Source organism: Nyctibius grandis, chromosome 3, assembly GCF_013368605.1.
Source record: "Nyctibius grandis isolate bNycGra1 chromosome 3, bNycGra1.pri, whole genome shotgun sequence".
Classification (NCBI taxonomy): domain Eukaryota; kingdom Metazoa; phylum Chordata; class Aves; order Nyctibiiformes; family Nyctibiidae; genus Nyctibius; species Nyctibius grandis.
The window spans coordinates 65908441-65935323 of NC_090660.1; the positions used below are offsets into that span (position 1 = coordinate 65908441).

At 42.6% G+C, this 26883-nt stretch overlaps 1 non-coding gene across 1 annotated transcript; it reads right to left on the reverse strand.

Moving 5' to 3' along the window:
* Positions 1-3474: 3474 nt before the first annotated feature.
* On the reverse strand, positions 3475-3580 carry LOC137661668 (U6 spliceosomal RNA). Its single transcript, XR_011047892.1, has one exon. It is a non-coding gene; the product is annotated as a U6 spliceosomal RNA (small nuclear RNA).
* Positions 3581-26883: the final 23303 nt, after the last annotated feature.

Consider the following 26883-nt stretch of genomic DNA (forward strand, 5'->3'; position numbering starts at 1 on the left):
AGCATGCTGCATTTTTCCATACATTATTATCTAGTTCTATTGCTAGATGAGTTTTTTTTTTGTAGTATATGTGTGTTTGTGAAGACACACGAGACAGAATTCCTCCCAGGACTTCCTGAAACAAGCAGCTCCCTTATATTCTGCACTCCAGTGACAAATCCGTCTCATCACAAACCATAATAGCATAACACATATAGGAAAGTGAAAAAAGAAGAAATTCGTAGGAAGCTCGTCATCAACATGGGATTCTCGTGATCCTTACATGGAACAGCTCTCCAAGGAATGGCAGTAACAAGTGGACACATCATTTGACTCTTTGCCGCAAGATACTTCTGTTTTTCTTCTTGTCTGCTTATAGTGAGTGGTAAATGTTCTGCTATTCCTCATATGATTTGCACTAAAGTCTAGATAGTTAGAGCAAAGTTGTTGGTTTTATATGAAATACAGTTTGATTATGAATTTTCACAATTTCTGAACACAAATCTCTGTGACAGAGATAAAGGGCTTCACAACAAAATTCAAGTCACTGGCATTATTTTTGCTTTGTGCTATGCATCTATACCTCCTTCATCTCACCCTCCTTTATGACGGTGTTTTCCTAACACTTCTTTCTCTCTTAAACCGAAATATGGCTTAAAACATGGGTGGACTGAACTTTAGATCTAAGTTTCAAGTATAGAGATGTAAAATTTCCCACATTCAATTAGAAGAAAATGCTTTCATATTAGAAACGTTGAACTATCTGTGCATTTCATATCCGTATGAATGAGCATAAACTATTGTGAGAAGGTTTTTGTGGTATGCAGCTTTAATGTACAGTTTTACAGGTATCCTGTAATGTGCATGTTCTTATGCTAATATATGTAACATTGGTGTTTTTTTTCCTGTCATGGGATACTTAAATACTTTAGAGTTAATTGCCTAGTGTTTTTAAACTGCCTGGTTTATCCTGCTGTAGAACCTTTTAGCATTTTCTTGTTTTCCAGTTGATTCTTGTTTACATTTTTAAATAGGAAGTTGTCCTTTAATTACATTTATTTGCTGACCATGAACAGAAAAGCCTAAAGGAGGGAAGACAGATGAAGAAATTCTTAGTATATACTTTATATAAAAATTATAACTTCAAGGACGCAGGGACCAACATTGCTAAATGTACTAGTAATAGGATATGGTCTATCTTACCTCAAGGCTGAGGTTGCCTTGAATCAAAAAGCGAAACAGGAATGGAAATGTAACTAGCTGTACTCTGTAAGAGTAGTGCCTGGAAAATCACTGATGAGGAAGTGCTGCAAAATATTACTGTTGTCTCTGCTGCCCCTTTTCACATAGCTTCAGCTAACAGAGCTGTCAGTGTACCTCTGGTGATCATGAAATCACTTAATGAAATGAAGTGTAACCAGCTCTCTACTAAACTAGTGGTTAATTAAGTGTGACCATCAAGTGATGGGAACCATAGTAGTATACAAGGGAATGCTTGTTCATTCCTGAAAGGCCTATTAAAGTTAGAGGAAATATGTGATCAGCACAGTTGTCTGAATGTCTAACACGGTATGGTGTGGGAATGCCAGCATCAGAGTTCAAACACATCAGGAGTTACTGCTGCTTACTTGAGGTACTGAACAAACAAGAACAGCTTACACTATGTGATTGTAATCAATGCCTAGCACACTTCTGAGGGACCAAAGCAATGAAATGGTTTACTAACTTGCAGTATCTCATTAAACCGGCGAATCTTGCTTGTCTGAGATCGTAGATTGTGAGCAAAGACTCAACGTTCTGCCACTGAGGCCACTCCTTACTCCATGCCAGCAGAGAAACTGTGAGGAATTACCAGTTTCTATGCATTTTATTTTGGTGGTGTTACAGAAAAGAATGTATATTTTTGTGCAGTTTATATTTGCAAAGAGCTCTGTAGGTGTGAAGTCCCATGGCTTCTGCTATGATGTTGCTATAATCACCCCTCTTGTATATGGTGGAGCTGAGATGTGGATATGAAGTAGCCTACCGGGGACTGGTAAGTGAGTCTGTGGCAAATCTAAAAGGAGAACTTCAGAATCCTGACTTCTTTTCTTCTCAGTATTGATCTCTTACTTGTAAAGTAAACAAAAAAGCTAGCACGAAGGGAAGGTATGGCAAGTTGTGTGACTCACATGTCCTCTCACATTTTGTCAGCTTTGATACGCAGGAGAAGTGTTCCTAGTTGTGTGATAGGGCTGTCCCTGGTTTACAGAGCAAAGCCAACCATGCAGCAGGGAGGGCTGTGAAGAGTGCACCTATGCAGGAGGCATTGTATTCCTGTGTAAGTGCTCTCAACGAGAACGCAGCCTGGAAGCCGCCCTGAGATACACCGGGTGCAGATGGTCAGCACACCAAAGAATGGGACCAGTGCTGAGTCACCGTACTGCCGATGCAGAAGGTATGGGTATTCTGTGAAAGCATGAGATGGAAAACAGTAAATGCACAAGACTCAATATGCCTGGTACATGTGTATATGTATAGATGTGAATATGTGTGTGTGTGCATATGCAGGTAAGGAACCTAATTGTTTTGCTACTATAATCTGTAGTTTAGAAGGTAAGGAGACAGGCTAAGCACTGCCTGTGCTTAGAAAATATACATTTCCTTTTAGGAAAAAAAATGGAAACAAACTATGTGTATTTTGAGCTTCATTACCCTACAATCATATGACTACTACCTGTAGAAACCTTTTTAATCCTCAAGGGATAGGGCTAGTGTTGATGCAAGTTACGAGTTGAGAGCAGGGCACAGAGGTAATACAAACAGAAGGGATTTTAAATAGCTTGGCAAACCAGGTGCCCAGGGTAGCTATGTCTTACAGGACATACAAATAAGAAGGAGTAATATGCCAACAACAGTATAAAACACAAACATTATTCACAAAAATGCCATGACATTTCTTTGATCAGCCTGATTAGGTTGGGTCTCTGACAGATCTTTCTTGCACCTTGTCTTTAAGGTGAAGAACATCTAAAAACATCAACTCATTGAATCTAGAAAGCTGAATTTCACAATCTTACAGAAGAATTTATGTTGAAAGGGTCCTCTGGAGGTCATCTAGTCCAATCCCCTGCTTAGAGGAGGTCTAGTCAAGATCAGGTTGCTCAGGGCCATGCCCAGTCAAGCCCTCGACACCTCCAAAGATGGAGAGCCCACGTCCTCTATTCCAGTATTTGACCACCTTCACGGTAAAATCTTTTTCTTATATTTAATTAGAATTTCTCATGCTCCAACTTGTGTCCATTGCCTGTCATTGTGCACCTACAAGAAGAGTGACTCTGTCTTCTCTGTATCCTGAGGTCAGGTAGTTTCAGCAGTCAGGTCTCCTCTGAGCCACCTCTTCTCCAAGCTGAAGGGACTAATTTCTCTAAGCCTCTCCTCATATACCTGTGCTCCAGCCCCTGACCAGTTTGATGGCCTGCTGCTGGACTTGCTCCTTTATGCCAATATATTTCCTGTACTGTGGAACATTCCTACCACTCCCAAAACAACTTGTGCAGGTGCCATGATGATCTTCTCTGTATCATTCAAATTTTAGTATGTATGCTGCCAAAGAGAACATGAGCTTCTTTAGAAGATAAGCTAGACCAGTTAATATTTTTAAAAAAAGAGACTTGGAGACAATGGAAATGAAATGTTTTTAACCCATTTCTGCGTTCTCCCTCATTACCCACTGTGCCCTTATGTTCTGGTCTTTTTCTCAGCCTACAGTTTTCAGTGGCTTCCTGCACTGTAACAAAGTCTTTGCAATCTCCTCTCAGCATCCTGGAGAAGTATTTATGTCAACTTGGGCCCTTGGTTGCGTATGTGTCCTCTGCCTCTCTCAGAGCTCTCCTGTCTCTGCTTGTGCTGCAGGCTCCTCCTCCTTGTGCATTTCTCTACTCTGTCTGACTTGCTCTGTACTCCAGAAACTTTTTCCCCGAAAAGTTGCTCAGTTGCTCTTGGAAAAGCACAATTTCCTTCTCCTTCCAGAAGATGCCCCCTGACTGAGTGCAGCTGCATTGTTCTCTGCTGTCTCCTGAAAGGAACATAATCGCTATTAGCACAGAGTAACTCCAAATGAAGAAATTAAAATTATACGCTCAACATGTTAACAGAAACAACCACAATATTGTTTTGAAAAATTATTCATTAGGGTCTGACCATGATTTTGGAAATTACTCAAGGTGGTTGTATAACAGTCAAAAAAAGTAAGGTGCTGTGTGTGAGGCTTTGGGGTTTGGACATATTTTTCCACAACTCTTTACATTTATCAGAGAGAACATACAGCTCTTTTGACACTAGGACTTGGGTGGGCTGATGGTTGCTGGATGCGGTAATAGGAGGTTGGTGGGACACAGAATGATAAACTTACTTGTCAACAGCCTCTCTGGCTTTCTCAGGACAGGCTGAGCTTTGTACCTCTGCATCTTGTTTCTCATCTGGTCCTCGGTAATTTCTCTGGCATGGGTTAATTGATTTTGTATTTGTTTGCTGTTGTTTTTACATCTGCCCAACATGGAACCCCTCTCAGCCACAGACGCTCATTTTGTACCTATTATTCCCTGCTTCGTTATGTTGCTTCCATGAGCCAGAAAGAATTCTTAAATTGTTTGCATGTTGGTGGCAACAGAGATGGAAGACAAAAGAAAACAAAGAAGGGATCCACAGTAAATGTTGAAAATGGGGTCTTTCCAGTGTGTGGGATGGAAAATGAGGCTGCAAGAACCACTACGGAGATCTCCAGTGGGGTGACCTCAGCAATGAGCCAGAAGAAGAGTTTAGAGAGAACCTCAAGAGGAAGCAGACCTATGGCTGCATCTGCATACAGTAAGGCACTTCCCTTGAAAAGCAAACTACTGGCACAGACGGAGGCCAGGTCAGAGGGCTCTGTAGGGCCCTTTTGGCCTCTGCACCTGCACTTCCTTCCTGCGAGACCAAATTATTGTGTAGCATTGGTGCTCACTAAGGTTTCCCATGGCATGGAGTTGGGATATTGTTAAGACAGGTGCATGGACCAGGGAGATAAAACTATGCTTGGGTACTGCAGACCAGATGCCTTAATGCCCCATCAGTTCATAGTTCATTTGTGGCCACTGTCTCTTTGATATTGTGAGCATTTGCTGTTTCTCTCTCATGCAGCATCTTTTTATTTCCTATTAGCTGTGTATTAGTTGCAATGCAGTTGTATTAACAGCATTTTTCCACAATGAATTTCACTGTGTAATTTTCTCTCCACATTTCTGCTTTCTTTTCTTTCTCTTACAGCTTGTTGGGCATTATTTCTTCATCCTTGCTACTGATTGCCTCAAACAAAAGGCAATTTCTTTTGTTTGCAGAAATTCAGGAAATTTTGCTTTACTTCAGAGCCTGGATATTGGCACGGAAAATGAAACACTTTTGATCTCTCCTTGTTTTTCCTTGTTACAAAGTAATTTTCCAGACTTGTGCCAGGCTTTGAGTGTTCCTGTTTTTTAAAAAAACTTTTAAAACAGAGGGCTCTGAATTTCCATTGCCTAGCATTGCCGGTGTGGTCAGAATGGCTGCCTTCCCTCCCCATTCACTTCCTAATTACTACACAGGTCCAGCCCAAGTGGGATCAGAATACACCTCCTTAAGGCTACCCAAGGCAAGCTCACGACCCCACTGGAATTTCACCCCATAGTGAATTTCACCTATTTCATTAGTGTTTTGTACACGTGACTGAACTTGAGTAGAGCTGCGCGAAAGGTCTCTCCAGAAACAAGCGTAGCAGATCAGGGGCTATGTGCAGTTTTCCCTAGTGATTTATATATTTTAAGATTAGAGCTAGCACTTTGCGAAATGCTGTTTGAAGTTGTTAATTAGGCTTGCCTGCACAGACTAAAACAGACAGACCTAATTGGTTAAGATTATACCTAAAAGATCGTGACTTCTCACTGTGAAATGTCTCGGTATATGTTCTCGTTTAGGTCTGTTTTTCTGTTTTTTTGGAGGAGGCAGATAAACATGCACCGTATCACTGAGATAAAGAGGAAGACTTTTTTTTTTTATCATTTGGGAGTAGCATCCCTATCTCAAATCTGCTGCTGTTAATGGGAGGGTTTTTTACTAAGTACTTCTGTGTTCATTCTACTTGCATTTTTGACAGGAAGAGCGCTATCAGGTGAGTTTCCAACTTTTTATGACTAAAGCCTAATAGGAAGACTTTTCATAGCATCAGAGCATCCATAGGTGCAAAACAACTTAATAAACTCTCACAATCCACACAGTTACTGGCAAACCTGAATCATTTTATGAATAATTTTAGTTGGATCTTAGTGAGAAAAATGTTCGTATGAGCAGTATGAGCAACGAATTTCCAGACAAAAACAGGGAGGAGGGAGAGTATGTATAGACACAGTCTATGGGGGCCTGTGACTTCATTGCACTTCACACGATAAGAGGGTTCACTTTAGGAGCTGGTAACGGGACGGAGACTTGAAAGGCCAGGCAACAGGAAGCGGGGCTGGTGAGTCAGGAAATGGCAGCCTTCCCTCCGAGTCATCCTTGAACCACTGCCCTGGTGCGCTCATAGCGGGAGCTGGATTAGTAGAGATGCTGTTCCTTCAGAAGAGATTTCAAACTTGGGTCGTGACCATTTGATGTCATTAAGCGTTACGTGCTGTTTCTTCTCGAGAGCATGGATTTCAGATCCTGCATCTGGTCTGATCTCCAGCCTGTGTGTTGCAACCGCCCCTCTCTGCAGGGTGCATGGATGCACCGTGTCTCCTTTCTGGCCCGGCTTCCCATCCCGGTGCTGTGAGCCCTGTTACTCACCGGCCTCGCTTCTCGCCGAAGCCATGGCATAGCTGTCGACCCAGAGGTTTCTTGCACGGTTGCTAAATATCTGTAATTTCTTATTACGCACACATTATTTTTTGTTAACATTTGATCGGCTTACCAGAAAAAGCGGAGATCTCTGTTAGGGGGTTAACAGCACTATGTGGTGATTGCAGGGCTGCTTATGAGGGGGTGTGTGGAGTGACCGGTCAGCAGGCAGCTGCAAGGCTTAGGCCGCCGTTCGGATCACAGCTTGGAGAAGGCGCCTCACGGAGCGCCCCGTTCATCTGTGTCGCTTTTAATTAACAGGGCGAAGTTACACGTTGTGGTGAATTACGACCCGAAAGGAGCCAGATCGCATCGGGGCTGAAACGCTGCCCGCGCCAGGCGGGAGACCACCGAGCGACACCAGCCGACGGGTCACAGAGGCGCCACCTGCTCCCTCGCCGCCCGCCGCCTCCCGGCGCCTCGGCCCCGTCCCCCGCCGCGCCCCGCAGCTGCCGCCGGGCCGCCCGCGGCGCCGCCGGGCGGGCCTCCTGCCTGCGGCGCCGGCAGCGGCCGCTAGATGCCGCCCTGCCCAACGCCTTGGCGGCGGCCGGGCGGCGGCAGCGGCGGCTCGGCGGGGCCGCGGGTGGCACCTCGGCCCCTGCGTGGCCGCCCGGGGAGCGCCCTCCCCGCCGCTTGTGCCCAGCCTGGCTCTGACGGTGCCGCCTTTCCGCCCCGGGGAACGGCGCAGGGGGCTACGTTGCCTCGCGATGTTTTCCGTCGGAGGCACCTTGTTAAGTTTCACTCCTGCGTAGTGGGCCAGGGCCAGCCCACGGGTGGGGGTCAGGGTCGAGCCGGTGAGGGGAGCTGGGGTCAGACACAGCCCCGGGATGGCCAGGCCGAGGCCAGGATGGGCCACCAGCCCCATGGCTGGGCCGGGCAGGGTGGTGGCAGGGCTGGAGATTGTGACAGGGACTAGTGGCCTCGAGCTGTGGTGAAATCATAGAATCATAGAATGGTTTGGGTTGGAAGGGACCTTAAAGATCATCTAGTTCCAACCCTCCTGCCACGGGCAGGGACACCTTTCCACTAGGCCAGGTTGCTCAAAGCCACATCCAATCTGGCCTAGAACACTACCAGGGAGGGGGCAGCCACAGCTTCTCTGGGCAACCTGTTCCAGTGTCTCACCACCCTCACAGTAAACAATTTCTTCCTAATATCTAATCTAAATCTACCCTCTTTCAGTTTAAAACTGTTCCCCCTCATCCTATTACTACACGCATTTGTTAAAAGTCCCCCTCCCGCTTTCCTGTAGGCCCTCTTCAGGTACTGGAAGGCTGCTAGAAGGTCTCCCTGAAGCCTTCTCTTCTCCAGGCTGAACAGTCCCAACTCTCTCAGCCGCTCTTCATAGGAGAGGTGCTCCAGCCCTCTGATCATCTTCGTGGACCTCCTCTGGACTCGTTCCAACAGCTCCATGTCCTTCTTGTGTTGGGGGCCCCAGAGCTGGACGCAGTACTCCAGGTGGGATCTCACTAGAGCAGAGTAGAGGGTCAGAATCACCTCCCCTGACCTGCTGGCCATGCTTCCTTTGATGCAGCCCAGGATACGATTTGCCTTCTGGGATGCAAGCGTACATTGGGGCTCCTGGGCCATGGGCAGGGTTGGGAGAGGCCCCTTGTGAGGCTGGGCAAGGCCACTAAATTCAAGCACTCAGGGCCTTGGCACTGGCCAGGATTCATCAGGCTTCTTCAGGGAGTTCAGAGCTACCAGCACAGGGGTCATCTCATGGTGACAGAGGAGTAGGTGCCAGTGACTGAAACCAAGTGCTCTGTTCGTTAGAGAGTTTCCCAAATGATCTTTAAGACAAGCCGACAACAAGCAGCCCTCAAATGGATTAGAGCAAGTAGTTTGGATGTTGAATTTCAGTAGCAATTGACTGTGTTGCCCTTTTGAACCTTGCGTGTTTCAGTTTTCCCTCATCAAGTATTCTCCTTAAAAGAATGGATGCATTGACTGCAGGCGTGGTTTTTGGGAGCAAAATCATCTGAAGAACACAGCCCCATGCCGTAATAGCTGACTGGCTGTGTGCATTCATCAGGGAAAAAGTCAAGAGCAGTTAGTCTGCACTTCAAGACTGGCTCTCAAGGAGGCCAAGGCCACTGAGATTTTGAGATTATTCATATTTCAAAGCCAGTTGGCAATATAAAATTGTTTAGGGGCTAAAGGAATATAAACAATTGTCACATGTAGTTGTTTTATTTTCTTTTGAGAGAGGTTTGTATTACTTAAAAATTGCTTAGAATTGCTAATTTAGCATCTGCGTGAAATGCTGCATTGTCTGGACTCCTGTATTTGCAAAGACAGCAGATAGCAGAAGTGTAAGCGCTTCTTGCACGGGTTCTTGGCTGTGACCTGGACTGACCCCATGAACGGCAAGTTGGGGTGAGCAGTATCAGACTTGGATGCTTTCTTCCATTAATGCTGTTGTGTTAACCTAGCAGAACTGCTTGGCTTCTCTGCTGAGCTTGCCACGTAGTTCCATCTATAATATAAACATCTGTCTACCAACTGCACTGAAACCACCGTTTCATTTTGTGTAGGCTACCGAACAGCTGTCAGATGGGAATAACTGTGGTTATCGCATGTCTGAACCAATGTCCTAGATGCAAGAGGTTCTGAATGCCTTTATCCTTGCTCGACTTTCCTGTTTTTGGACTGGATCCTTCTCAGCTATATGTTTCCAGTCTCTTACTAGGCTTATTTAAAAATAACTCCCAAGAGCGTTCTGGATGTTACCCTCCTACAGAGCTCAAGTAGTTAGGAGAATTGAGTTCATTGGATCACTACGGATCCATTCAGTTTTTCTGTGTGTCTCCTATCCATTAGTGTCCTCTCTCTAAGAGACTTTGTGACATTAGTTTTGACGGGATGCATTATGCTGTACAAGATTATGTCTTAAAACCATAAAACTATAAAAAGAGGATTCCCAGGACAGCATTACAAGAAACTGGAATGGCAGGTGAGCTGAGATCTCTGAGAATTTTTTTCTGTCAGAATGGGCATGCGTGTTGCTTTCAAGGTGACAGCAGGCTATGAGTGAGCCTACCTGTGCAGAAAAATATACCATAGACTTGGAAATGTTTGGTTCAGAAAAAGAATGCTCTTCACATACATTAGTATGCATTTAGCAAACAAAAGCTGTGTTGAGCACTCGCCAGACTTTTTGAAGTCAAATGGGGATTTCAAACCACTTGATCCTGCAGAGCAGGCTGTCCATATATGTGAAGGAGCCTTGTAACATTCATTCTGAAGTCAGAGAAACACCCTCATTGAAGAGGTGCTCATACAGATGGTTAGGCTTCAAGACTTTTGAAATTTGGGATTTATTTGGCTGAATACCCCAGAAATCTTCTTCAAGTTCTTTGTGACTCATCCAGGCTGTCTGAACTTCTCAGGATGAAGAGAGGAAGCAATGAGCAGGTTCACTTATGACAGAGCTTCCTGTTTTGCCTTGAACAGAAAGTGTTTAGAAAGACCTTTTTCATGATGTTCTACTGATCCAAGTTGAGTTCAGTGACTGGGCAAAAACAGGAGAGAAAATGCTGGCTGTGGGATGTCTTTCTTGCCAAACCTTTTCAGCCTCTAAGGGAGGCTAATTTTGGCAGAATAAGTGATGCTTTTTGGGTTGCTTTTCATTTGAGGAGGCTGATGGGAAAGATGCATCTCCCCAGGCACTTAACTATAAATATTTGACTTTTATACAATCAAAATGCCTCTGAGTAGACACAGAATAAGTGACGAAAAATGAGCTTTTACCAAACCTGTGGAATTCATTTGAACTTTGCCAGGTGTTTGGCTGTAAGACTGTGAGGTCCCATATTTAACAGCTCATATACTTTGCCAATAATATGTGAAGTGTTTCATTATCTTATACGCTGTAGTTGGCACACATCAGTTTGCAAAGAGCAATGGTTTATGATATTTGTGGATTCCATGTGCTGTTATAGCCATGAAATGATGTGTGCTGTATGATAAGACAAATATATAAGAATGAAAGAGCTCGTATAGCAAATATAAGATACTTTCAAGTCTATGATAAGTAAAACCATAAATTGTTAAGTAACATCAGTATTTTGATTTTTGTCTCCTCTTATAAATGCCAGGAGTAAAAAACAAATAAGAGGCTTGCCTTCTGCTCACCCAAGATGTTCAAGGAGTACTTGGGACAGATGAAGAGCTAATTTATTTTGAGGCTGCAAAATAACCAGGGCTTTTTAGGTTATTCATCCTAAAGGCCAAATTTTTCACAAATTAAAGCTTATTTCAGGTGGACAAGCTTACCGGACCAACTGTGTACTCACATCAGTTCCCAATATCCAGTGAAGTATTTCAATCAGTATTGAAATAATCACCACAGGATTCTGGTTGGACGAAAAGGTCTTTGTGTGTATTTTTATGGATTTTTTTTTCTCTGTAGTGTTTTCTCTGTTTTCTGAGTTTTAATCTTTCCAGAAAAAAATTAGAATGCTTTAAACTTTAACCTACTTCTAAGTAAACCTCTGATTGAACAGGTCTTTAATGTGTTGCTTTGCAGCATAGCAATGTGTGTAAGCGTGCGCTTCTTTATGTATAAATGTTTTGCTGAGGTAGGGTCTAAGGATGAAAAGCGACTGACTGTTTACACCAGCAACTCCCCAGGCATGGGAATCTAATGTGTTGCAAGAGTGGCGACTTTTGCTGTGGCAGTGCTTGCAGCAGCCTGTGTGGTCTGCCCTTCTGGCCTTCGCAGCCTGTCTGGAGAACTGGCAGGAGCGAGCTGCCCGGGAGACCTCAGTCTCCGGGTGAGCTCTCTAACAGCCCTCCAAGGAGTCACAGGGCTGCTACCCCTGCTACCCAGCTGCAGTGAGCAGGGCAGCGCAGGGAGATCTGCTGTGCCTCACCAATTGTAATCCAGAAAAAAATCAAGCCCCAGGTATCAAGAAGAGTGGGAAGGAGAAAGTTAGGCTATGGAAAGCAGAACAGGGACCTTCTCACTTTCCTGTCTTCTGCAAGGACTTTGGCAGACTGGTGTGTTTGTGGTGGTTCTGCTGGTGCTTAGGACCTCTGTCCGATGCATTTTCTTTAGAGAGCTAGTGAACCTTTGCAGGTGAACAAGAAAGCATGTCATTTGTCTGATGCTGAATTTCAGTATTTGTAGTATTTTTCCCCTTGAGGTGATTTAGGAGTATATAAGATGATTTTAATGAAATATTTATTATTATTTCCAGTGCATTTTCTGTGCTGTAAACACCGACTGAATGAAAAGCTCAAAGGTGGTCCCATCCCCTGTGGGACTGGAGACTAGGATTAGCCATCTGACCAAGAAATGATTAGACTAGTGAGTGGGGAAGACAAGGTAACGGGAGGACATGGTAAGAGTAACGTTGTATATATATATATATATCTAAATTAGTATATTGTAATACCTGCTTAGCTGCAAGTGATCGCTAGCATAACGTATTTGAAGTTGTCTGAAACCAATGGTATCTTATTATCAGAGAAACAGGCAGTTCTAAGAGATGCATGGTTTTCTTTGTGTTTAAAAGAAGCAAAACCCAAGAAACTTCCAAAGAACCCAAATCTTTTGAGGAAAATGATGAAAATAAAGCTTTCCACTGAATCTGTCTTATTATGTTGACCCTTTTGTGGTTAATCTCACTTCTAGTGACTGCACAGATATCATTCGTTCATATTCGTGACATGACAGTTGTGAAGCTCTTTCTCTGGCACTGATGATGTAGTGGTAAGACCAGAGGATTCCTGTAACAACTTTCTGCGTTTGCTGCTTAACCTCCCTTTTGAAGAAAATACCTTATTTGGAGCAAGCAGCATACACAGGTCCAGATTCGGGAATGTTTTTTGGCCGCTAGCAATTCGGTATGACATTATGCAATTTTTATTCTCCCAGCTTCCACAGTGGAGTTCACTATTTTCTATTTTGTGTTGGTTGTTCTGGGCTCTCTGTACACTGGGTGGACAGAAACCTTTCACAGACGTCAAAAACTATCAGCAGTTTGACTATGGAAATCTGTGTTTAAAACAGTCACAGATTTCGGGAGGACTTACGAGTGTCCTAACTATTAGTCTGTCATCTATTTTTGCTTGCTAGGCAGAAAATAATTCAGTATTGTCTAGCTTTTAGTGATAATATATCATGATTAGGATGTTTATGTAGGATAAGGACAGTAGAAGAATTCTGCGAAGGCTTGTTGGTACATTTCTGAGTGATCTAACCCCAAATCTGGATCAATTATTGACGCCCTCTGAACAAGGTGGGAAAATCAAACATATCTGTTTGGGCCATATGAAATGTCCTCTAAATAGCCTTTTAAAACATGAACATTATTATTAATGAGCTGGTGCTTGATTTTGAACTACTGCTTAAATGAAAGAAACATCCGATTATTAGTTTCTGTCAGTAATCACCTAAATTAAATTTCATTAAAATACTTGTGAATAATTAATAAAATTAATAAAATTTGATATTTTATCAAATATTTGTCTAAGAACTTAAGATAAATCCTGTGAAAATATGCAGTTTGCATGAATTGAAATAGAAAAACCAGAATTCCATCTGCCTAAAACATAAACCTCTACAATGCAGAGGAGGAAGTTACAGTTCAGGATACCAGGAATTTGAGGTATTATTTCAATATTCTTTCATTTTTGTTCTAAGACATCAGTGCATGTAGAAGTAATAAGGCACGTCTGTATTTCAGTGCACATCATTTTAAGTCTAGGAGTGCCGAGTGTGAAAATAAATTTTTCTTATGTGGCATTTTAATCAGGATAAAATGACAGTTTTAGAGTCACACAGTGCACATAACAAGATAAGCAGTGCTGCTTCAGCACAACTTGCATGTACTGTTAGAAATAGGTATATACTTAGAAAGCAAATGACAGCCCCGAAGTTATGGTGGTATTGTAAGGCTTTGCTATACAAAGGTTATCTTTTATATCATTCTTACAACCTTGGCACACATGGTTTATGTTCAAAAATTTAATTTCCTTAGTTTTATCTTTTTACAGTCCTTAAAATCTGCCATATATCCAAGAATGAATGTAGGCAATTAAAGAATTTCATAAAACGTAGTATCTTGAGGGGGAAAATTATTAGAAAGCTGAACATTTGTATCAACATTTTATTTGCAGTACTGTCTGTTCTCTCAATATATGCTCACAGCTCTCCATTTATGTTGTTGGGAATTGCATATACTCAAGTCAAACAGAATTAAGCTTTCACGAGCAGATAATTAAGAGATAAATGTAGTATCTCTGTGCTCTGTAAATTAGATGTTAGTCTTAAAGAGGGTTTTCAGAAGCCTTGGTTATGTTTCTTTGCTTAGCTAAATTTCATGTTCTTACATGTTCATTTTTTATCCAGTTTATAGTTTTTGAAAACAATATGCTTTATGGTGACTGATTATTTTTGTTTAAACTGATTCTACACATTGCCATGAAATATTCTTATATTTCAATGTAACTTGGAAATATGATTAATTTCTTTAGGTGTAGCTTATAATGCTGTGGAGTCTTACCATTGTAATGGTGTTAATTTTTCCCAGTCTCTGTTATGCTGGTCTGGCTTGTGCAAAGAGTTTAAAAAGGCCAGGAACATAAGACCACCAGCATTGCAGTGAAATAACATCTGAAAAGCTCCCAATCTTACAGTCTGCCCTCCTGCTGATGAAGAGCAATAGCAGACTTGATTTGGGGTTATTTGTGGATGGCTATTTTCTAAAAAATAACAAATCAAAGAAATAAATCAGTGCAGATCTTATATGATATTTTATCTGTTTGATTTGTTGGTTGCTGTAGCATGTCTGATAGAAAAGGAAGTACACTTCCTATTTTGCTACTGGGAACATGCCTAAGCTTATTTCATTTATTGTGGTATATTTTTGTTGTTTTGTTTATACTTCCAAACACATTCTACCACTTTTTTTTTTTTTTTTCCCCAAATCCACAGATCTTATAGTCATCAGTTCCTACTTAGTTTAAGTTCGTCTTCTTTTTTTGCACCTTGGGTCAATCTTACAGTTCCTATTTAGTCCTCATTTTGGAGAAAAGCCTTAAGTGGCTTCAACAGGTGGTCTTCTGGAATCGGCTCTTGGTTATGCTGTATTGAGTGCATGATGTCTGTTAGAGAAATGCAGCTGAAATCACTGTGCTTGTTTGTCCGATTGCAATCTGAAATTGTAAGCCAAAATCTTTATCACCAGTCAGGCCCTCCAAAACTGCTCTTTGGATTTGCTTTATTACTGAAGTTTGAGGTTCAACGAGGCCAAGTGTCAGGTCCTGCACTTCGGTCACAACAACCCCATGCAACGCTACAGGCTTGGGGAAGAGTGGCTGGAATGCTGCCTGGCAGAAGAGGACCTGGAGGTGTTGATTGATAGCCCGCTGAACATGAGCCAGCAGTGTGCCCTGGTGGCCAAGGCGGCCAACAGCATCCTGGCTTGTATCAGCAATAGTGTGGCCAGCAGGACTAAGGAAGTGATCGTCACTCTGTACTCAGCAGTGGTGAGGCCGCACCTCGAATACTGTGTTCAGTTTTGGGCCCCTCACTACAAGAAAGACATTGAGGTGCTGGAGCAAGTCCAGAGAAGGGCAATGAAGCTGGTGAAGGGTCTAGAGCACAAGTCTTATGAGGCGAGGCTGAGGGAACTGGGGTGGTTAAGTCTGGAGAAAAGGAGGCTCAGGGGAGACCTTATTGCTCTCTACAACTACCTGAAAGGAGGTTGTAGCAAGGAGGGTGTTAGTCTCTTGTCCCAGATAACAAGTAACAGGATGAGAGGAAATGGCCTCAAGTTGCACCAGGGGAGGTTTAGACTGGATATCAGGAAAAATTTCTTCACTGAAAGGGTTATCAAACATTGGAACAGGCTGCCCAGGGAAGTGGTTGAGTCACCATCCCTGGAGATATTTAAAAGATGAGTAGATGGGGTGCTTAGGGACATGGTTTAGTGGTGGACTTGGTAGTGTTAGGTTAATGGTTGGCCTTGATGATCTTAAAGGTCCTTTCCAACCAAAATGATTCCATGATTCTATGAAGTCTCATCAAGCTACTTGCATGACGGTCAGAGCAGTAAAGGGAGACTGCAAAGTGAGTACCGTCCTTTCAGAGCCCAAAGAAGGAGGCATAGGAGTGTATTTGTGACTGTCTTGACAGGTCCAGAAAAGTCTATTATTGATTGGCTTGTGTGTTGCTTCAGCAGCGGAAAGGTGCCTTCTTCATTCAAATGATGGACTGTGGAGTGGAGATGTCCTGTTCACTTGTACACATAATGCATGTGCTGTAGGATTGGGGGAAATGAGATCTTGTTTTTATATCTAGAATCTGCTCTGTTAAGTTGCCAGGTTCCTTACTAGTTTCCTTGAATGCAGAAGCATGTCTGTTTTGCAGATGTTTTGCTAAAATTATGTTTCGTTGTAAAGAACAGGTCTTAGCCTGTTGTTATTTTTTTTTTTTTAAATGCTACCTTCCCGTGTGGAATCATATAAGGAATTATTAATAGCCAAACAATTAACAGTAAAACAAAGATGTCCATGTCTTTGATTTGGATTTAAGTCTTCGAATAATCTTTTGCTGAGCCATGCAAAACTCTTCTATTGTGTGATCGTTTGAATCATCCCTAGTGAGTTTGATGCACCCATGATGTCGTTTTTGGCTTTGATACCTGGAGGACTTACTGAAGTGGCTGGAGGGTTTGGCTGTGTTCCACATCTCACGACATCATGGGACACTGGGACAGTAGTTGCCTCAGAGAAGCAACACTGGCATCATCACTGTTCATCTTCACTCCCACTTTGATTCTGCTCTGGTTCCTTTTAGCTTCTCCCTTATTTTCCTCAATGCGAGAGCAGGAGAGCATCGTAACTTGGTCTGTGCGGGAAAAAAAAGACTAAAGATGGCTTGATCTCCATTTTTTAAGTATGTATCTGAGCAAAAGTGGGTGATACTTCAGGGTTCTGCACTTTGGCAAAGAAGGTTTATAAAATCTAAATACTGGACATTTAAAGCTAATGAGATTTAATCGGGGAATAACCTGAGAAATAAATTAAGCAAATTATTATTGGAAAATTAGTAAGGTATATAGAGGACTATCTGTAAGGAAGTCTTTAAAACAAGATATCTTTCTAAAAGATATATTCTGTAATTCAACCAGAAGTTATAGCCCCTGTATCAGGAGGCTGGTCCAAATGGAGATGATGGTTTCTGTTGAATTTCTAGGTTGCACGACAGAAAAGCAGTAAGGAAGAAGGGACTTGTTGCTTCTTTTAAAGTTACCATCAGCTCTTGGCTTTTCTGTCAAATAGGCCTTATTAAAAATGGGCTGTATCTTGACAAGAATGAAAAATGTTTAGACTCTGTTTTCTTTTCTGCATTTCATTCTTAACTGAAAATGTAGGCTCTCTTCAGGAAAAAACCCCATGTTAATAACATTTAATTGTTAAAAATTCTTAAAAAGTTCTAGTTTGCAGTGCTAGGTTCGCTTTGCTTAGGTTTTAGGGTAGGAGAGGAAATCGCTCTCTCTCCCTTTTCTTTTAAACTGTCCAGGTCCTGACCTCAGATTTGGGGGCATGTCTTGCTGTGCAGAAACCAAAGCCTTCATCCTTTCTTCTTGTGCACTACCAGTTCAGGAAGCAGGAGTAACAGATCTCCTGAATGACGGCAGTGATGTTAGTATGGGATTTTGCTTGTGAAATTGTCTTCCCTTCCAGATTGAAGAGACCTGGCATCATCCAAGCTGGTGTCACTGTGAAGGCTGCAGGACTAGACCTGGCTTCTCCCACTTCTGTGGAATGTAGGCAGAGCTGGCACACTGGCCCTCATCAGCCACAAAGAAGTGCCCTAAATTTATTCAGCCCTCTGGAAGCTTCCTGTTTGTGTTGGGCATACTTAGAAGCCCAGAAATAATATTAATATAAGTATGCCAATAGGTAGAAGGAATGAAAGCAGCTATAATATTAGAATAGCAAACATAGAGAGGAATAACAGAATAGCTTTGTTGGTGGAGAAGAGGCATGATACATTAAAATTCAAGTTCAAACAAGCTAAATAAATTAACTCTATCACAGTATGCCTGTGGATGCCAGTTAGAAGGAATATTATAATTGGTTAGCATTCAAGGACTGCTTCTTCCGAGCTCAAGATCAGAGCATCCCAACAGGTAGGAAGTCAAGGAAGGGTACCAGGAGACCTGCATGGTTAAACAGGGAACTGCTGGGCAAACTCAAGTGGAAGAAGAGGGTGTACAGATCATGGAAGGAGGGGCTGGCCACTTGGGAGGAATATAAGTCTGTTGTCAGAGGATGTAGGGAGGCAACTAGGAAAGCTAAGGCCTCCTTGGAATTAAACCTTGCAAGAGAGGTCAAGGACAAAAGAAAGGGCTTCTTCAAATACATTGCAGGTAAAGCCAACACTAGAGGCAATGTAGGCCCACTGATGAATGAGGTGGGGGTCCTGGAGACAGAGGATAAAAAGAAGGCGGAGTTACTGAATGCCTTCTTTGCCTCTGTCTATACTGTTGGAGGCTGTCCTGAGGAGCCCCGGACCCCTGCGGCCCCAGAAGAAGTCAGGATAGAGGAGGAATCTGTCTTGGTAGATGAGGGCTGGGTCAGGGACCAATTAAGCAACCTGGACGTCCATAAATCCATGGGCCCTGATGGGATGCACCCGCGGGTGCTGAGGGAGCTGGCGGAAGTCATTGCTAGGCCACTCTCCATCATCTTTACTAAGTCGTGGGCAACGGGAGAGGTGCCTGAGGACTGGAGGAAAGCGAATGTCACTCCAGTCTTCAAAAAGGGCAAGAAGGAGGACCCGGGTAACTATAGACCAGTCAGCCTCACCTCCATCCCCGGAAAGGTGATGGAACAACTTGTCCTTGGTGCTGTCTCTGGGCACATCAAGGATAGGGGTATCATTAGGGGCACTCAGCATGGCTTCACCAAGGGGAAGTCATGCCCAACCAACTTGATAGCCTTTTATGAGGACGTAACCCGCTGGATAGATGATGGTAAAGCTGTGGATGTGGTCTATCTCGATTTCAGTAAAGCGTTTGACACGGTCTCCCACAGCATCCTTGCAGCTAAACTGGGGAAGTGTGGTCTGGATGATCGGGTAGTGAGGTGGATTGTGAACTGGCTGAAGGAAAGAAGCCAGAGAGTGGTGGTCAATGGGACAGAGTCCAGTTGGAGGTCTGTGTCTAGCGGAGTCCCTCAAGGGTCGGTACTGGGACCAGTACTATTCAATATATTCATTAATGACTTGGATGAGGGAATAGAGTGCGCTGTCAGCAAGTTCGCTGATGACACAAAACTGGGAGGAGTGGCTGACACAACGGAAGGCTGCGCAGCCATTCAGAGAGACCTGGACAGGCTGGAGAGTTGGGCGGGGAGTAATTTAATGAAATATAACAAGGGCAAGTGTAGAGTCCTGCATCTGGGCAAGAACAACCCCATGTACCAGTACAAGTTGGGGGCAGAGCTGTTGGAGATCAGCGTAGGGGAAAGGGACCTGGGGGTCCTAGTGGACAGCAGGATGACCATGAGCCAGCAATGTGCCCTTGTGGCCAAGAAGGCCAATGGCATCCTGGGGTGTATTAGAAGGGCTGTGGTTAGCAGGTCACGAGAGGTTCTCCTCCCCCTCTACTCTGCCCTGGTGAGGCCGCATCTGGAATATTGTGTCCAGTTCTGGGCCCCTCAGTTCAAGAAGGACAGGGAACTGCTAGAGAGAGTCCAGCGCAGAGCCACGAAGATGATTAAGGGAGTAGAACATCTCCCTTATGAGGAGAGGCTGAGGGAGCTGGGTCTCTTTAGCTTAGAGAAGAGGAGACTGAGGGGTGACCTCATTAATGTTTATAAATATGTAAAGGGCAAGTGTCATGAGGATGGAGCCAGGCTCTTCTCAGTGACATCCCTTGACAGGACGAGGGGCAATGGGTGCAAGCTGGAACACAGGAGGTTCCACATAAATATGAGGAAAAACTTCTTTACGGTGAGGGTGACTGAACACTGGAACAGGCTGCCCAGAGAGGTTGTGGAGTCTCCTTCTCTGGAGACATTCAAAACCCGCCTGGACGCGTTCCTGTGTGATATGATCTAGGCAATCCTGCTCCGGCAGGGGGATTGGACTAGATGATCTTTCGAGGTCCCTTCCAATCCCTAACATTCTGTGATTCTGTGATTCTGTGATAATGTTGTGGTTACAATATTGATCACTTGGTTGGGCAACTAAAGATGAATGTGATATGCTGAGAGAGTAAAAAATCACAATAATGATGAAAAACTTTGTTTCTGTATAGACAGTGTGAAGATCATATGGGCATATAAGACAGGGCCTCTTTTTTCTTTTTTTGGCACCATGAATGACATTTTAGAGTAAATGGCCAAAGAACAAACAAGGAGAAGCAGCTTGTGATTTAGGCCTGAGTTACTGTGCCAGACATGGCCCAAATGGTGACTATCAAAGAGTCATTGCAGTAGGGTTCGCCATGTACTGAAGCTCAACATTCTTGTGGGAGTGAAAGAGGCACAGAGGTGTTAGATAAAATTGAGGAAACCTCTCAGAAAGGAAATTAAAACAGCCAAAATGTTAAATTTCTTGAAGTGCCATGAAGTATAAGGGGTGGTTTTAGGGTCTCCCTGATAGGTAGTGTGCATTTTCTCTCTGAAAATTAGTTTCTAAACAGACTAAAAAAGAATAAAAGAAATAAAAATACATAATTGAATATGTGGAAGTCATTACGAATAAGGAACATACATAAGAGAATAAACTTTCACAAGATGCATGCCAAACCATAGTAAGGTACGCCAAAAAGATTTTGAAGAAAATTGCGAAAGACATAAAAGTAAATAAATTAACTCTTCTATTTCAAACACATTAGAAGATGAAACTCTACTGGTATGTCTGTAGAATCAGTATATGAAAGAAACGTGATAGCATTGTACTAATAGTCAATACGGAGAAGCTTACAGCTGCTACACCACTTTTTTTTTTGCAGGGGGTGAGGCAAGGAAATATATTCAAATTGAGATGGAATAGTCTTAGGCTGAGTGTAACATATTTTTACAAAATTCTGAGGACAGATGCTGCTTACCCAGGAGTTTAAATGACACAAATACGAAATTGCCAAATTGTTAACTGGAGTATGCGTCCTAGCTGTTGCTAGTAGAGGGATGGAAAGTGGCTGTTTGTGTTGCCAGTCTAGAGTGTCTGACTTTGTGGCAGGCAGACTGTTAGAAGCTAAGTAATGAAGTTCAGGTGAGAAGGCACAGGGATATGGATCATGAAAGATTGCCATTGTGGTTTTATAGCCTTGCTTCACTATTCTACTGTTTTTTCTGAAGGAGTCAACATAGGGTGGTTGGGTGCTGTGTGCTGCCTCTCCAAGAAACAGGATCCACCGCCATCACCATTCCTCTTATAAAATTATGGTGTTGTTCAGTAAGTGGGAAAGTTCCCTTCTGAGAAGGATGTGAGAAGTAAAAAATTAAGTTTGCAGAGTAAAGGGATTTTTCCTCTATGGTCTTACTAGGTTAGTCTGTGTACATGGGCCTATTGGTGTATTTATGAGAGGATGAAGGACAAGGTTGGCTTATTCAAGCAGTCAAGTCCTTTGCAGGGCAGTAGGAAAAGGTCATAACACTTAATGACTGAAAGATAAAGTGGCAGATGAAATTCTATGTTAATAAGTGCAAAATAATTTTAGGGAGGAAAACCAGCTGCAACTGTATGTTATTCAATGATAGACTCAACATTAGCTGTTACTGTTCAGGGGAGAGACCTTGAAATAGTTGCAGGCAGGTCTATGCAAACTTTAGCTCACAGCTAGTCAAAAAGATAAATAAATTTTAGGAATGAATAGGAAGGGGACAGACAACTAAACAGAAACCATCCCTGACTTTACTTAAATACAGGATAGATTTCTTGTTATTTGTAACAGGCCAAGTAAATAGATGTTCATTTACTTAAGTATTGACTGATTTCATAGGAAGCCAATCCAATTTAAAAAAACTCAGGCTCGAGAGATGATAAAAGCATTAAAACGTCTAAATGAAATTTTTCCCCTCAAAAATTTTTTCGAAGTCACTTTGCAAGTTGCTTCTCCAAGGCCTTGCAGCTGTGGGATTCACAGACTCCGTAAGCTGGCTCCACTTAAAAAGTGTCGTGACTGATGTGTCATACCGTAACTACCAAGAAACATCAGGCTGTTAGGAAAACAGTCTAGTGAGCAGCCCACAATACTTACGGAGCCATTTCAATATCTCTTAGCATGTAAAGTCCGTGATCATTGAATGTGCAAACGTCCTTAGGTTTTTTGGTGTGTAATGGTATGGGATGATGTTTAATAATGTTTTATATTAGAGGTTACAAGCTAACTCTAAAAACCAATTTGTAGCAAATGACACTTCATGTGCAAATCAGAGTATTTCAATATTAATTTTTATTAGGGATCAAAGAGAAAGAAGATGCAAGGTGAAAAGCAGAGGTAATGTTCTCTTGGGAGGAGAACAGAGGTATATAGTCATGCAAATGTCATGCATATTAGCCAGAATTTTATTAACAGTTACCTTAGCTTTCTTTTCTCATTCCCATGCTTTCTGGGATTTGGAGAGGAAGGGTCACATCTCCTCCTTCCTGTGCAATAAATAGCTCACAACATGGGCATTTTCAACGTCCTGGGGCAGTCCTTTGAGTTAACAATTAACATAGGAAAGACACCCTGTCAGTTATTGTTTCAGCCTCTCTTTCTGCAGACTCACAAAAGTTTTCTGGTTCATGGTTGGCAATTTCACACTCCAAAGATTTATGTTAGCCAAAAGGACTAGGTTATTATTATTATTATTAGTGCCTTAATGTCAGAATAGATTCTATAGGCTCTGGCAGAAAAGATGAGGACAATTGTGCTTTCCTGTGCTTGAGATCTGACTGTTACACAAATTTAATCCTTAACAGTATCCATCAATTAAACTAAAAAAATATGTATAATGTATCTATAAATGCATATAGAAATAATGAAATCTGTATTAGTTGTTTGTTACCCCTGGACTACCAAAAGTTTTGGAAACACATACTGATGTCCATTGCCTTAGCAAAAGTTGCAGTAACTCTATTTACTTAGTATTATTTTTTTGGATGGACATATTGACTGCTGTAAGTGACATCAAACTCAGGCTGAAAGTTTCCAAACTGAGACAAGCACTGCCAAAACAGAAAGAATTCTGTTATTGTTGAACTTTAGGTGCCTAACGTGCAACTCTCAAACAGCAGTGCTGTGTTTTGGGAAATACTGATCAACTGGGACCCAGGAGCAGGCAACAAAAAGACATTGCTGGCTCCAAAAGGCAAATTCCCTTCTTTGAAAGGTCAAAGTGAAAGGAGGTAAGGGATGTGTACAGAGAGTGCTTGTTATTCCTCCTTCCTTACGCACTTCTGAGTATGCAGTTTCCTATTTGAAAGGATTTCTCAGCTAGGTAAGACTTGTATTTCTTGCAACTGGTCAAACTAGAGGAAAATAGAGAGAGGAGAAAGATGAGGATGGCTAGTAAGAATGAGAGTGATTCTAGAGCATACCATCCAACTTTGATTATATTTTGCAATTTACTGTAAATACCCTCATGATACTTTCATATTTTTTGTGGGAATTCTTCAAACTTTTGCTCAACTAACTTCCATGGGAATTTATCTGAGTAATGACCTTGGGATTCTTGATGTGGAAATAATTATCCTCCTACTGGATGCTACTTTGTCAGCCACAGATTTCTGTCTGTGCTCAGCTAGGCCCAGCCTTGAGAAATGAAGCTGCATCAGGCTGCTTTGCTTTTCCTCCATCCTAAGACGTGTATACTTCTAGAAAGTGCAAACTTCATTCCTAGACCTGGGAATGACTGACCAAATCACTCACCTTTTTTTTCTTCCTTATTTTTCCTCTTTTTTTTTCTGATTAACGTCTTAGATGTGTTGTTCGTTCATTCTTTTTGGTGTCTGCTGATGTCACTTCTTGGAATAAAAGTCTATGAGGAAAACTACCTCCCTACTTGCATCAAAATGATAATACTTCCAATAAATGCACATTTGCTTCCTTTGCTCACTTCTGTTTTTTTTAAGGAATTACCAAGGTGTTGTAAAGGGTAACTCAGAATTGGGAGCCTGAGGATGTACAATGTGACATGATGATGTTGTCCACTCTGAGATACAGACAATGTAGACTTTGCTGCTGGCACTCTGCTAATTGGTAGGGGCACGTTTCTCCTAGTGGGAGCACGAGCAAGGCCAGCAAATAGAAGAGGACAGGTGCTGAGCACCGCAATCCCGGTAACGGCAATGGTTGCAGGGCATCTGTGCTCCCAGTCTTGCCTTCAGGGACATAAAAACTCACATGGTATCTAGTCAAGAAACAGACATGTATCAATAAAATAAAGCCAGAGTGTAATTAAATAATAAAACAAGATAAACAGTGCATTTCTAGAGAATTGCAACATGCCTTGGGTGGAGTTACAGGGCATGAGGCCAAAGGTTGGATGGGTTTAATCACCCAAGACACACAGAAAACCCCTAATGCCGATGCTGCTAGAGAAAGGAAGAGTGGGATGGATTGGGCAGTCTTTCTGCATGCAGTTTAGAAACCGAGTTTTGATTTTATCCTGTTTGGGTGCAGAACTGTCTGTATCTCCTGCATGCCTTTTGCTGTGCATGGTCTCAACTGATTAACCTACTATGACTGCAGAATAACACTGTCACGTCCAAACAGCTAGTCACTTGTTCAGCACCCAAGTAGATCTAATGTGTGGAGCAGAATGTTTTACCTCGGATTAAGGCAGTTTTTTCCAGCCTCTTTGCCTGGGCTGGGATTTCCATGAGTAGAGCTCAAGAGCAATGAGAGGAGCTGCTAACTAGTATGGGGAACAAGGAACTGGGAGAATGAGAGGATCCCTGGGATGCTGTAAGCTGGACTGCTGAGGGGTCTGTGCTGAGGCTAAGGCTGGGGAGCCTTGAGGTGGCATATTTGGGCTAACAGACAACCTGTGACCATGGACTTGGCCAGAGAGGCCCAGAGGATGAGCTGGAAGCCAGAGTTACATTGTCCAGTGAGTGAGACCGTTTCAGTGCTTTTCAGTGTGGATGATTAAAATATAATTGTGATACCAGCAGGTGTCCTGATAGCTACTACTGTACTGTACACGGGGCTGTGAGATTTCAAGGAGCTGTGGGTGGGATGGCCAGTTTGTTCCTCGTCATGCTGATCTTCTCCAAGTGACCTTTCTAAGGATCTGAAGCTTTACCCAAGAGGTAGGTATGAAGTGATGCTTGCAGGTGTAGTGTTTCTCTTACCCTGTGTTCATCCTCTCTGTTATCTTCTGGCATTTGGCTGGAGAGATAGAAGAGTTCTGCAGAGACAGAAGACTTCTGCTGAGAACCGCAGCTGGCAGCAGGTTCTCATCTCTCAGTGAGGATTAGAAGCTAAACCTAGCGCACTTGCTTCAGTGGCAGCTCCCAGGAGGGTGCGAGAGTAACAGGCTCTCGGAGAAGAGGTCTTGTGAGGTGGGAGCCTTTGTGTCATGCTGGTAATAAAGTGTTTAAAGACAGAACATGCTGATTCACAGAAACTGAGACTGTTTGTGGGAAAGGGTTGGCTTTCACAAATATCTTGACTTGAAAACTATTGTGGAAATGAAGTTTTGGAACTCTCAGAATGTTTTGGTAGTTTCTAACTGAATGGCTTTCTCATTAAAAATTACTTTTTGTTTTGAAAATTAAACTTAATAGCATATTTAAGAAGTTGCATTGAAAAGATATGTTTTGAAATTGTCAAAGCAAAATCTTGACCTGGAACTCCAGTTTTTTTTACTTGCTCTAGGTCTTTTGCTTTGAAAATTTTAATAATTTAAACCTTTCCTCCTACTTTGAAGTATGGAAAAAAATACTGATATCTAGAAATCTGTTTACAAGGAAACCATTTCTCTCTCAGATTAACATAATGGACGGTGCCACTTTAACATGGAGTAGCCCTATTTAAAAACAGATTTCTAATAAATTCACTTAAAAAAATAAATAAAACAGTTCTATTGTTACATAAGCCACCTTTTACTGCCGCAATTAGTCTCCCACAAGTACAACCAGGTTTTCTGATTTTAGGCTTAAAATGATTACTGATGATTGTAATGCACTCAAAAGAAACCAAATACAGATGGTTAAGTTTGAACAGTGTTTTTCTCACACAGTGTTTAACGTTCAAGAAAGTCATAAAACAAAGAAGTCCCAATTCAGTACTGTGCAGCATGTCCTGCTGATGTGTTTATTTCTGTTGCCTGGATTTTAATCACTGGGATGTGCTCACTTCAGATGTGATCCTAAACATTGCCCGTTATTATAATGCATTTCCCAGGAAAGTGCATTCTGACTAGCATGCAAAGCACAGGAGAAAAACATAGGGGGATTTTTTTTTTTAACGTGGCCTTAAGAAAAACAATGGTTCATTCTTACAAGCCTTGGATCCTGAATCCTGTTTATACTGTGACCAGTTTGGCGAAGGGAAAGGACCTTCCAAGTGAGTGTAAATTACAGTTGTACCTACAGCCGCACAGTGCCAGCAGGCCATACTCTAAGTGTGAATTCAGCTCCTCGCAACTCACTGTCATACTTTCTGCAACCACCATGCCAGGAAGCTTCACGGCGTGGCTCACAGCCTTACCAACGTGCTTAGTCAAGCTTGCAGGGCTGGACTCCCAGTCCCCATCTGCTCTGTGCAGACATTAAAGACACCGCTATGCTTTTTCCTAAGAGTAGTGGTTTGTTGCAGAGTTCTTGACTATAATTATGTCCCACGGTAACCATTGTTCAGCAAAACATGAGTCAGTTGACGACTTACAGTCCAGCAGTGGTTGCGTTTTGGTGGTGATGATACAGATTTCTGGAGCAGAGAGTGAGTTAGTTATATAGTGAAGCATTGTTGCTGATCTTGTTAGGTTTGCTGGGCTCGTTGGTTCAGCTTGTGTGCTAAAAGTGCTTCTCATCACGGTGATGTCGGGGTGCTGTGGTGACGTAAGATGTATAGA